We start from the raw sequence: 11,909 nt of genomic DNA, 5'->3' as shown, positions 1-11,909 counted from the left end.
TTTAAAAGACAGGAGGGATATTGCATTTGTAATTAGATAAACTAGAAACAATTCTCTCAAAAAAAAAATGGCAAACACAGAGATGACTATTAGGTGATAAAATCTAAGAAAGAATAAGGAAAAAAAAAAGACTTAGTTTTAGAGGGAAAAAAAAGAAAGAGGACAAGAGAGAAGAAACATGGCAAATACCTAAATTTTTCAAATAAAAAAGGCACAAGCATAGGTCTTGTTATATTTGGGGAAAGAATGTACGTAATGTTTACCTATGACTTCAGATAACCAAATGTTCAAATATGCAATGAAATTAAAGTAATTACTGGGTAACATATCATTAAAATAGAAAGTGAACAAAAACTTGGTCAATGTTATAAAATAAGAAAAGTAAATGAAGGCGAATATAAGGAAGTATAATAACCACAAGGAGTTAAAGTTAAATGAGCTAGACAAGCATATCAGTGATCAACATACATTTGCTGAAATTGAATTCTGGGGACTATACTATTAAAATGATATTGAAAGATTGAATATTAAGTAAGAGTAAGAAATTTTCACATGCTTGTCATGTGACAAACTGCCACTGACATAAGTAAAAACATTAAAATGTATATAGAGGATTGAATAATGCAGTATCACTTGGTTTCTTCTAAGCAAAAAAGATGTTACTTTCAAATAACTGTATACTATTTAGAAAAAGAACCAGGTAGTAGTACATAGAAAAAGTTTAAATTACATAAGATAAATAGATGTTTTAGAGACTCCAAATCTGACCACAATGCAGTGCAAACAACAAAAACAACAACAAAACACAATACCAAGTAAATAAAGGCCATAGAAATCTGACAAAAAGGAATTTTCCTTTATTCAATTTTTGGGTCAAAGAGTAAACCAAGATTGAAATGTCAGCATTTAGAAATGATGTCTAATATAAAAAACTTGAAAACAACCTTCAAAGACATAAACACTTTTGTTAATTAAAAAAAATTATTGAACATAAATGTTATGCAAATTACTTCTAAAATTATGGTCTTTTGAATATTCAAGGCTGTGCTTTTCTGTTATTTTCTGGTTCAGAATTTTTTATAGTCCCCATGCTGTTACCTTTTTCTGTTTGGATTAGTTTTCTTCGACTAAAAAGGAAGCTGGGCCTGAGGTTTTCTGGAATACAAGACTTAAGATTGTTCTGATTGGCCTTCCCAAAGCTAGACACAGAATAGAAGCTGATGACTGCAGCCTCAGCTCGGTTTTTTATATGTAGCTGACATTTATCCAAATTGAGTCTGTTGGATTTCATTGGATTCTTTGGCTCTGGCACTATGGCTCTTCTGTTATTCTTGACAGGGAGGACATAGAGTTCTCCACTACAGAAATACTACATATAATTGATGTACAACCACAGGTCTGCACTCCTCACCAGGCTTGTCCTATCTCCAATTATGCATATTATGCTTTTTCTTTTGGAAATATGAATTCAACCATGTTTTCTTCTGTATTTGCTGTCTCTGGATGGGTTTGAAGATAGAAATGGAAGGGCCTCAGTTCCTGCTAGTTCCCTATATAGATCCCATTCAAAAGAAGGCAGATGCTGAGTTTTCTGGATAGCACAGACCCTATGACTTGAATCACAGGCAGAGAATGGTCTGAGGGGAAGGAGCTTTTGCATCTTCTTTGTGTCCATCCATGCTTATTGTTTGGTTTTACTCAAGTAATATGCATGGTCAGGAGATTTTATTTTTTGTTTTGTTTTATTTCAAGCCTTTGGCAACACAATAAAGGCCATTTTCTGGGCATTTGAAAATGGCTGGAATTTGTAGAAGGATTTTATGTCATTGATACTTTGCTAGCCTGATAACATCATCTTCCCATTTTTTTCCTATGTTTCAGTGATGATCATCATAAAATTTTATATATGTCCATAATCATCTCCCTAAGGTAAATCCCAAGAAATAGAATTAACCATTCAAAGATATGAGTATTTTTAAGATTTTTGATACACCTGGCCATAACAACACCAACTGTCCATGTCAATTTCTACTTGCTTCCAAAATATTTAGAATTTCTCATTTCAATACCATATATTCATTAAAAAAAAAATAGCCATTCTAGGGGCGCCTGGGTGGCTCAGTGGGTTAAGCCGCTGCCTTCGGCTCAGGTCATGATCTCAGGGTCCTGGGATCGAGTCCTGCATCGGGCTCTCTGCTCAGCAGGGAGCCTGCTTCCCTCTCTCTCTCTCTCTGCCTACTTGTGATCTCTCTCTGTCAAATAAATAAATAAAATCTTAAAAAAAATAGCCATTTTATCATAAAAAATAGTATCTCACTATGTAGATTCTACTCATTTTTCATTAAAAAGATACAAATTAACGTGGAATTTTATCCAGTTTTCCAGGTAACAATTGCAAATCCCATTGCCTATAGCTGTGAGATGTGTAACATAAATGAGCAAAACCGCTCAGGGAATTCTGGGTACTATAGTAAAATATCTCCTTTGTAAAAAGGGATAGTTGCTACTCAACTCCAACTGATGGTGCCTTGAAGCAATGAGGTCTAGTTTTGTGAAAGCTTCCAAGGGAAACTAGACACCCAGAAAAGGAAATGAAATCTCCTGGAGTTTAAATACCAGACTCTAAGTCAACTTTTTAAAAATATTTCATAGACCAGGACAAAAACATTTTGGACACGATTTGGCCGATAGCCCAGAAGATTAGAACCATCATACATAGTTTGTGCCAAATATCTATTAAATTTATAATAAGAAGACTTACACATATGAACCTTATTACCTTAACTACATAGATATATATTTGCTGAGTTGCTTTTGGCTTTCTATCATCAGATTTTACAGAGAATTAACATTTGCGAAGTGCATTTAAGAGATTCTTTACATTTCTACCAATCTGCTTAAGACCTAACAGGAAAAGTACATGAACAGATCAATAGATGCAGAAAACATATCAGGCAAAGTCATTATCAGTTCATGATACAAACTGTTAACAAGCTAGGAATGGCAGGAGACATTATCAATCTGAATAAGGACATCTACAAAAAATCTATAGGTAGCATTAGGTTTCCTTTTGAAAAACTGTATTGTTTCCCCTCAGAATCAGGAAAAAAGTCAAGAATGTCCATCTTCACCACTCTTATTTAACATTTTGCTAGACGTGTTAGCCAATGAAATAAAGTAAGGAAAAGAAATTGCTGCCATGCAAATTAGAAATGGAGAAATGAAGCTGTTCCTATTTGCAAGCAACATGACTGTCTATGCAATAAACCCCATCAAATCTACAAAAGAAAGACTCTTTGAACTAATAAGGGAGGTTAGAAAAGTTGCAGAGTCAAAGTATCAAATCAAATCAAATCAAATCAAATTATAAAAATCAATTGTATTTCTATAAACAAATTATTGTAAACCTAACCTTGAAAAAGTACCTTTTATGATAGCCACTCCTCCAAAAAACAAACAATATAAATCTAACAAAATGTGTATGGGATTTATATAATGCAAAACATTGTTGAAAAAAAAAAAGTCAAAGAAAACCTAAATAAATGGAGAGAATACTGTGTTCATTATTGGGATAATCAATAGAGTTAATATCTGCTCAATTTAGACAGACAAAATAGACAATGCATTCCAAATCAAATTCTGGTACAAGATTTATAGATATAGACAAGCTGACCCCATGATTTATATGAAAAGACAGAAAACCAAACCAAACCAAAACAAAAAACCCTAGAATATTCAAAGCAAATGGAAAAAGAAGAAAATGGGGGGACTCCCACAACCAAAACTTAAGAGTTACCATAAAGTTCCAGTAATCAAGAAGGTGATGTTGATTAAAAAAAAAAAAAGTCACATTGATCAATAGAACAGAAATTTTAAAAATAGACATATATAGATATGATCAGCTTATTTTTAAACAAAGCTTCAAAGACAAATCAATGGAGATATGAAAATATTTTTCAACATATGGTGAAGTCACAGTTGGATATTCCAATGCAAAAATTGAACATAGATTTTTACTTCACAGTGTATATAAAAATTTAATCACAACTGGTGATTGACTTAAATGTAAAAGATATATAAAATTCACAGAACACATGGGAGAAAAATCTTTGGAAACTTATGATAGGCAAAAATTCACAAAAATAATACCTAATTCCATGAAAGTTAAAAGGGACAAATTGAACTTCATTAAAATTAAAATAATTTTTCTTAGCTGAAAACACTGTTACCAAAAGCCAACCCTCCTACCAACTGGGAAAAAATATTTGCAAAAGTTATACATTTGATGGGGTGCCTGGATGGCTTAGTTAGTTAAGTGTTGGTCTCTTAGTTTCCACTCAGATCATGATCTCCGGGCCTTGAGATTGAGCCCTGCATCGGGCTCCCCACTCAGCTGCGAGTCTGCTTCTCTCCCTCACCCTTTGGCCTTCCCCACACTCTCTCTCTTTCTCTCAAGTAAATAAATAATTTCTTTTAAATTGTGTATTTGAGGCAGGTGACTGCTTGCTGGATTGTAGCCACAGGTGATGTGACTAGAAGGGCTCCCCACAGATGTTGTCCCTCCCTGGCAAGTCCTCAGCTCCCTCCCCGACCCCAGCCATGGGATGCTGATACAGCAGCCAGAACGAGGACTCAAACAAGGACTTAGAGGAACGGAAGCTGCTGCTGGACCCTGGCAGCCCCCCACCAAAGCTCTCAATGCAGTTGAGTGTAACTATCACAGCCTGTCTCCCACTCGCACAGAGGAGCAAGCCCTGCTCTCCTCCAGGCTTGCTAAGACAGCCAGCAACATCACTGGCATGTCTGCTGTGGACTTTCAGGGCATGGAGCAGCATGAGCACATGGAGCCAGCGAAGCAGTACAGCACCCACTCGGCTGTGCTGAGCAGCAGTCTGACTCACTGGAAGAAGCTGCCGCCCCACCATCTCTCACCAGCCAGTCCCACCAAGTGCCGGCCAGCAAACCCTTCCCCCTCTCCAACTTATAGCAGGTCTACAGGAGAGCTGCTTATGCCATAGTACACTTTCTCAGATCGGAGGGGATGAAAAGAGGAGCTGGTTGTACAGTTTGGGATCCTGTGAAGAGGGGATCCTTAGCGCTTCTTCTTCTGTCTTCACCCCAGCTCCACCCTGCCTCTACAGGCCCCCAGCTTCACCATGGCTCACACAGTGCCCTAACCTACTACTAGTCACAGAGAAGAGGGTGGAGGAAGAGAAGAGTAGCTGGAAGCCTGGGCAAGTGAGCATGGAGCAAGGGAGGACAGAACCATTTGAGACTGGCCGTCAAAGCTCTGGCCAGGGATGGGGTGGGGGTCAAAAGGTTAGGGTATAGCAGGTCTTCAGTGTCACTGGGAAGGTGGAGGGTGATCCCTAGGGGACCTCTGGTAACCCTCTTCCCATCCTTTCTCTTGGCCTCACTCCTGTCCCGGTCTCCCCTACTTGGTGCTGACATCCACCTCACTAGCATTTGTGAACAGAGAGTCTGGACAAGCTTGATTGTGTTTTTGTTTATTATTTTAAAGATATTATTTATTTATATGACGGGGAGAGAACACAAGCCAGGGGAATGGCAGGCAGAAAGAAGGAGAAGCAGACTCCCAGCTGAGCAGAGAGCCCGACATAGGCCTCGATCCCAAGACTCTGGGACCATGACCTGAGTGGAAAGCAGATGCTTGACCAACTAACTGAGCTAACAGGCACCCCTGGAGGACCTTGATTCTGAATGAACTTAGTTTGTATTTCTAGTACCCTGGGTTTTTACATTTTTGGGGTTTGGGGGTTTTGTTGCCCTCAATAAAGGAAATGTACTCATCTGAAAAAAAATAGAAAATAAAAAACTATATATTTAGCAAAGGACTTATATCCATAATGTATCAAAAATGCTGTGAAAACCCAGCAATAAGGAAGCAAAGAACCCACTTTAAAAATGGACCAAAGTCAGAACAGACTCTTCATCAAAGAAACTATTCAAAAGGGAAAATAAACACATCAAAAGTGACCACCATCATTAGCAATTATGGAAAAGCAAATGAGAACCACAAGGAGATTCCACTCTATACTTACTAAAATGGGAAGGAAAAATAAAATGTGACAATACCACATGATGGCAAAGATGCAGAGCATCAGATACTCTTATTCTTTGCTTATCAGTTTACAAAATGTTATCGTCATTCTGCAAAACAGTTTGGCAGTTTCATAAGATGTTAAACATGCTACCGTAGCATATAGCAATCTCATTCCTAGGTAATTACTCTAGAGAAATAAAAATTAAACCTCACACTAAATATCATGTATGAATATTTATAGGGTCTTATTCATAATCACTAGAAATAGAAAAAACCAAAAAACATCTTCAGTGGGTGAATGGATAAAAATGGTATATCAATGCAACAGAATACTATTTAACAATGAAAAAGAATGACCCATTGATACATGCAACAACATGAATGATGTTAAATGTATACACCAGATGACAAAATCCAGTCTTGAAAGTTTGCTTCCTGTAGGATTCCATTTTTATAACATTCTGGAGAGGTTAAAGCTGTAGAAACTGAAAATAGATCAGTAGTTACCAGGATTAGGGGTGCAGGAGGGTTTCACCACAAGAGGAAAGCACAGTGAAGTTTTATGGGGTGATGGAACTCTTCCAACCTGTTTGTGGTAGTCATTACACAAATCTATATGTGTATTGAAAATCATAGAACTCTATACCCAACTATTGATTTTTAACGTAAATGAAAATATATCTAATTATCAAATAGCTGTGCATAATAAAGTATTCTTTTTTTTTTATAAAGTAGTATTCTTAACAATTTAAAAAAAAAAAAACCCAGATACTTGGCCACCTAGGTGGCTGAGTCAATTAGGTGTCTACCTTTGGCTCAGGTCATGATCTTGGGGTCCTGGGATCGAGCCCCACGTTGGGCTCTTTGCTCAGTGGGGAGCCTGCTACTCCCTCTTCCTCTGCCACTTCTCTTGCTTGTGCCCTCTTGCTCTCTGTCAAATAAGTAAATAAAATCTTTTAAAAAATAAAATAAACCCAGATACTTTCTGTGTGTTACTAAAAATTCTTACCCCAGGTCTAGCTCCACAACCTAATAACTCCAAGCTAAGAGAAAAAGTTATAAATGTGCAATAAAGAGGATTCACTTATTTTTAAAATCCTAAAATTTAAAAAAATGTCAGCTAACAAAACAAATAAACAAACACAAAAATACTGAAACAGACCCATAAGTAGAGAAAATAAACTGGTGGTTGCCAGAGGGGAGGAGGGTGGAGGGATGGGCAAAATGAGCGAAGGGGAGTGGAAGGTACAGGTTTCCAGTTATGGAATGAATAAGTCAGGGTATACAGCACAGGGAATATAGTCAATGTGACTATCATAGTTCTGTATGGTGACAGATGTTAGCTACACTTGTGGGGAGCATAAAATGACACCGACTTGTCAAAACACTATGTCGTACACCTGAAACTGATGTAACATTGTATGTCAACTATTCGTCAATTTTTTTAAAAAGAGAAAAATATCTCAGCTAAAAATCAGAGAGTAAAGTACATACATAGAGGTGTTTTTGGTGTTGATTAATATATTTGGAAGTAATATCTAAAAAAAAAAAAAAAAAAAAAAAAAACAGTTTCTCCTTGATCTGACAAGAGACTTTTACAGATGTACTTTTGACACTAATAGAAACAGTGGCATTTTATTTGTATTTGGTTTTTTTTTTTCCTGCTTTTAGTACCTATGGATTGTAATGTTAGTCGTAGGTCTGTAAAACAGCTGATATGATACATTTTTTTAGCCAGCACACCTTTACAAAGTACGTCATTTTCCCCCCACATGTGATCTCAGGCTGTGCATCTCTTTAATTTACAGTAGTGAGTCCTGTGACAGGCTGAATTAAAGCAACTCTACTCACAATCTGTTCAGCTTGGAAATATGTCAAGAAGAGAGCTTTGGTGGGTTACTGACAATTTGCCAAATTTGCTCAAAACTGACAAGTAATGGCTGGCTGCTTGAAAGGTTCTTCCAGAGTTGTGCATCCTATAATAGAGTTATATCACACACCCCCACACACACTCATACTCTTGATTTGGGTAATAAGACTCATTTACACAGTTCAACTCTCTAAGTATGCTCTACGTAACTTGTTGGCTACCAATTTATGATTTATGGACTCCTGGTGAGAAGTAGGATGTCACAAAATTACTCTAAGGTTCTAAAAGTGTTTAGGTAGACCAAACAGTGTCTGATAACTTATTTTCAAACATTATTTGACCAATGAAGTAATACACAGTTATAACTTACAAAAATCTTAAATATTAATGAATTCATGGGCCCAGCACGCTTCCGCTGCACCACTCTGCTAAATATTAATGAATTCATAATAACTCCTTATTATTATATATTTTCTATATTGTTGATTACTAAAATTATAACTGTGTTATTGTGGGGGTGGAGAAAATTCTTTCAATTACAAGGAGTTTGTCACACTCCCATAAATTCAGAATGACCAATGTAGACATCGTTAATGTCTGCCATCATTGCCATGGCAGGCAATGATCATATTTCAATTTGTTGCTCTTTTGTTACACAATGAGTTGAGAAACTGTAACTTCTTTGAATAAAGTCAATTGCTAGTGTTGGTATACTTACTATCTTTTAAAACATCTATACTGAAATTTTCTAAGATTCCACTTTCAAAGCACCACTTGACAAAAACAGGAAGAACTATAAAATTAGCTGGAAGACATGAGAAAGCAGAGTTCATGTAACAATAGGGTTCATATAATCAGTTACTTTACTATAGGAAACAGTCCATGTGGCCCTTACAGGGGACATGAAAACCATACCAAAGAGCTGTCCCCACTGAAGCTCCTTTATTCTTGCTTCATTCCTTCAATTATTTTTCCTTCTCATCAATTACTGAATTGTAAATATAAGTTCTCTATCAGAAAAGGCATTTCAAGTGTGTTTTCAAGATATACTGGAAATAGTGTCACCAATTTAGAACCTGTTAGGTTACTGTATGAAAAATATTCCCTCAGTAATATGGACATTTCAGCTTTGCCTGAGTAATGATGATTCTATTGGAATCCAATTAATCACATTAGCATATTACCTCTTTAAGCAGACCCCTGTCTAGTCAGTCTTCTGAGGACAATTCACAGCTCTTCTGACTTACAGGATGTAGTGCTTGCTCACTGGGGTGTTGTAAGTAACACCATCACTCTAGCTCATTGTATGAGCATCAGTGGTTGAGATGACAGAACATGATCGTTGCAGGAGTCCACAAAGAAGTTAATATGGCATCAGTTAAAAGAAGGGCCATCTGTACCCCAATGTTCATAGCAGCAATGGCCACAGTCACCAATCTGTGGAAAGAACAAAGATGCCCTTCAGTGGACAAATGGATAAAGAAGATATAGTCCATACATGATATGGCCTCCATCAGAAAAGATGGATACCTAACTTTTGTATCAACATGGGCAGGATTGGAGGAGATTATGCTGAGTGAAATAAGTCAAGCAGAGAGAGTCAATTATCATATGGTTTCACTTACTTGTGGAGCACAAGGAATAACACAGAGGACATTGGGAGATGGAGAGGAGAAGTGAGTTGGGGGAAATCGGAGGGGGAGACAAACCATAAGAGACCGTGGACTCTGAGAAACAAACTGAGGGTTTTGGAGGGGAGGGGGGTGGGGGATTGGGTGAGCCTGGTAGTGGGTATTAAGGAGGGCACGTGGAGCACTGGATGTGGTACATGAACAATGAATTTTGGAACAGTGAAAAAAAAATAAATTAAATTAAAACAAATTAAAAAAATAAAATGTTTTGCTGGGAAAAAAAAAGAAGTTAATATGGCAGAATAATCTGAATGAGAAAATAAATGTGCTTATATTTTCTTAGTTTCAGGCTCATTAGAAAAGAATAAGAGTTATTTTCTCAGAGACTTAGCTTTTATATCCTAACAGTCCAAGCTTTGCTCACTTGGAGTTGCTTTAGGCCTGAAGATACACTGAACATTTTCAGAGGTCAAATGAAAAAGAGAACTGACTGATCCTCATGTCAGGGCAGTAAGGAGGGTTGTTTGAGTAGGCTGCGCAAACTCTATATGCAAAAATGATAACCCTGAAATCGCCAGTCTGTGTTTCTAGTTGTGAACAGGAGCTCTAGGTTTTTATATGAAATATCCACATTTGTAATTGTGGGGAACTGATAGTAACAAGGAGGCTGGCACATTATTGACCAATGAAGCACATCAGTGAGCTAGATCTGCCCTGCTGAATATGTTGACCCAAGACCTATGGGAAAATTAAGCTAGGTTCTCTGAGGAAGGAAGCTGATGGGGAGGCCATGGACTGAGAGCTAAAGAAAAGAAAAGAAGTTTCCTTGGAAAAGATAAGAACAGGGTACCTGGAGACTCCCCAGGTGGAAGAATAGTAGGCCCCTAAAACTCAGGGATCCAGAAGTAAAATTTGTGTGGGAATAGTGGTAGGGACACATATAAACATGTTACTCTTACATGCGTTTGCTTTGGGTACCTTGGTGGCCTTCTGTATCAGTGCTGGATAGTGAACATCAAATAGAGCCTGACTAACGGCAGTTGAGGATGGAAGAAACAAAGATGACCAAAGAGTCCACGGTGGACTGGAAAACAAGTTCTTTCTTCATTTTCCTGGGACCTGTATGATGCAGTGGAGAGGGGGGATTTCCAAAAATGACTAACGATGGAGTTCTCACAAACCCCAACAAGTGCAGGGTTTCAGCCAGATTGAATAAAATCAGAATATTTTAAAATAAGTGGGACATATCTTTCAGATGCAGTGTTATTACAGTACAGAGAAAAGTTAGAGGGTCCATACTGTGAGAAGAATGAGCTCAAGCTAAGAGGAAAAGGAGAATGTTATCATAATTCTAAAAATCAAAATCCTGAGGACTTCTTTCCAGTGCCCCCCAGACTAGAAATCTCTGGATCACATGTCCCTGGTCTTGGATCACAGACATCCAGTCAGTCATTTTCTCTTTGCAATGTTTTACTAGGTGTAGAGTTACTAAGCACGGGGTTTGGAGCTAGCCTGGATTTGAATCCAGCCTGGTTGCTCTGTTACTTGTCAACTTAGACATTTAACTTCGTTATTTAACTTCTGCCAAATGAGGATAATAGCAGCACCAAGAGTATTCAGTGCTGTTGTGCAAATGAAATGCATTTTTAGAGGCACCTGGATGGCTCAGTGGGTTAAGTGTCTGCCTTTGGCTCAGGTCATGATCCTGGAGTCCCAGGACTGAGACTCTCATCAGGCTCCCTGCTCAGTGATGAGTCTGCCTCTCCCTCTGCCCCTCACCTCTCTCGTGCTCTCTTTCTCATTCTCTCTCTCAAGTAAATAAAATAATAAAATAAAACAAATAACTTTTAAAGCAGTGCCTGACATTGTGGCATAGACCAAGTGTTCAATAAGGTTAACTTTTCTAAACACCATTATTATCATTGGCAATTTCATCACTGTAAATCAGGCTTTAAGCATTTATCATCCAAACAATTGAATTCTAACATCTTATTACTTTAGTTCCAATTCTTTGGTATCTTCCTTATATTAACTTAACAGCATGCCCCTAAAACACAGTTTTGATCATTTCCCTCCAAACTTAAAGAACTTCACTACCTCTTCGTTATCTGTATAATCATTTTCAGAAACATGTAATATTTATTTGTAGCTTACGGTTTTGACTTCTTTGTCTACAGCCTCATGCTCCTCTACTACTTTCCCTCTTTTGTCTTAAGTGACTTTTCCCTTAGGCAGAGTCTTGCCCTTCACACTTCTACTTGAGTAAGCTTTTAAAAAAAAAAATTTACCCTAGTCATTCCACTGATAAAATCAATCTTTTTTCAGAGGAAAGAAAGTTGGGGGA

The 11,909-nt window shown here is 37.5% G+C and overlaps 1 pseudogene; it reads left to right on the top strand.

Moving 5' to 3' along the window:
- Positions 1-4,599: 4,599 nt before the first annotated feature.
- On the top strand, positions 4,600-5,081 carry LOC125097279 (ragulator complex protein LAMTOR1-like; annotated as a pseudogene).
- Positions 5,082-11,909: the final 6,828 nt, after the last annotated feature.

The sequence above is a fragment of the Lutra lutra genome, chromosome 4 (assembly GCF_902655055.1).
Source record: "Lutra lutra chromosome 4, mLutLut1.2, whole genome shotgun sequence".
In the NCBI taxonomy this organism is placed as follows: domain Eukaryota; kingdom Metazoa; phylum Chordata; class Mammalia; order Carnivora; family Mustelidae; genus Lutra; species Lutra lutra.
This window is presented reverse-complemented; position numbering and strand designations above follow the sequence as displayed.